Raw genomic sequence first — 1,691 nt, 5'->3', positions numbered from 1 at the left:
GTTTTAGCAACAGGCTGCCATCATGAGAAAAGCATAAACAGCAAAAAAGAGACAAACATCAATGTTCGTTATTGTCGTTATGTGCCATCGAGTTGCCAGCGACTCACAGTGACATTAGCTCTGAGCCTTGCCCTATCTTGAGCCAATCTCTTCACCTCTGAAAAATCTAATTTCATTTTTCCAGTCAGAGAGTCAGTTATTCTCATCTTGGTTCTTCCTCTCCTGCACTGAAACCAGGCTGCTCCTTGCAAGCAAGGATTCTGAAGCTTTGCCTGACATACTTGGGCATGTTGCAATGAGGGACCAGTCCTAGGAGAGGGACATAATGTTTGGGAGAGCTGAGGGACGGCGCAGGAGAGGAAGACCCTGATGAGATGGATCGATTCAGTAAATGGGGTAATGCGAGTGGGTGTGGCAGAGAAAGTGAGGTTGGCACAGGATAGAGCAGGGTTTAGGGCTCTGGTACATAGGGTTACTATGAGTCTCAAACAACTCGACAGTAAATAAGAACAAAATTTAACCACAGAAAGATAAAAAGTCCAATAAAAAAACAATTAGAACTTGAATAAACTTAAGAGGCTCAACATCATTCAACAACTGAATGCCTTCATGTCAAAAATCAACTCTTAGCTGACCCTCTAGTGAGTTTCTGAAGCTGTAGATCACAATGAAGAGTGTCTATCTTTTCTCTCAGAGCCACTAGTGAACTTGAACTGCACAAGAGGAGAGGCCGGTGGACGGCAGTTCAACTCCCCAAACCTCACCACTGCCTTCAGTTTGGTTCGCACTCATGGTGACACTCCCTCTATCCAGTTCCTAAGGCTGTAAAACTTTACAGGCAGAGATGAACCCCCAACCTTTAGGCTAGCAAATGGACACCTAACATACTGAGTTACAGGGCTCCTTCATTAGCCATTAAGGAAGTGTAACGCAAAACCACAAGGAGCTAGATACCATCTTACTCACATTAGAAAGTAAATAAGTAAATGATAAAAAAAAAGAAAAGAAAAGAAAGAAAGAGAAGGGAAAACAGTAGATACTGGGAAGATTATGGAGAACCAGGATACGCTATCTATGGCTGGTGGGAAGGGAAACCAGTACTACTTTGGGAACATTTGGCATTTCCTTGAAGAGTTGAACTACCACATGATCCAGAAATTCCAGTCTTAAGGTTATACTCCAGAGACCTGAAAGGAGAGCAGACACATTTGCACCAACATTCACTGCAGGACTATTTATTTCTAATAGCCAAAACGTGGAAACTCCCAAAATGTCCATCAACAGATGTATCAATAAAGAAAATAAAATGTGGCGTATACATACAATAAATTACCACTTCATTAGATAAATGAATGAAATCCCAACACATGCCACAATATGGATGAACCTCGGCAACACTATGCTAAAGATAATAGTCAGTCATCGGAAGGCAAATTCTGTATCACTTATATAAAATAAGCAAATACAGAGCAACGAAAAATTATAGAGGTCACCAGGATGGGAGAGAAGAGGAATAAAGGAGAGTTTTGCTTAGGAGGCTCTGAATTTATATCGTTGGTGGTGCAATGATTTTAAAACAGATATAAAGAATGGTTGTTCAACAAGAGCATAATCAATGGACTATGATCAAGGTCATTGAATTACGAATTGTAATTCAATAGTTCAATTACATATTAAATTGGTATAGGTTA

The sequence above is a fragment of the Elephantulus edwardii genome, unplaced genomic scaffold (genome assembly GCF_000299155.1).
Source record: "Elephantulus edwardii isolate Elephantulus edwardi_28Jun2011 unplaced genomic scaffold, EleEdw1.0 scaffold00030, whole genome shotgun sequence".
Classification (NCBI taxonomy): domain Eukaryota; kingdom Metazoa; phylum Chordata; class Mammalia; order Macroscelidea; family Macroscelididae; genus Elephantulus; species Elephantulus edwardii.
The sequence above is the reverse complement of the archived record's forward strand: the minus strand, read 5'-3'. Positions refer to the sequence as shown.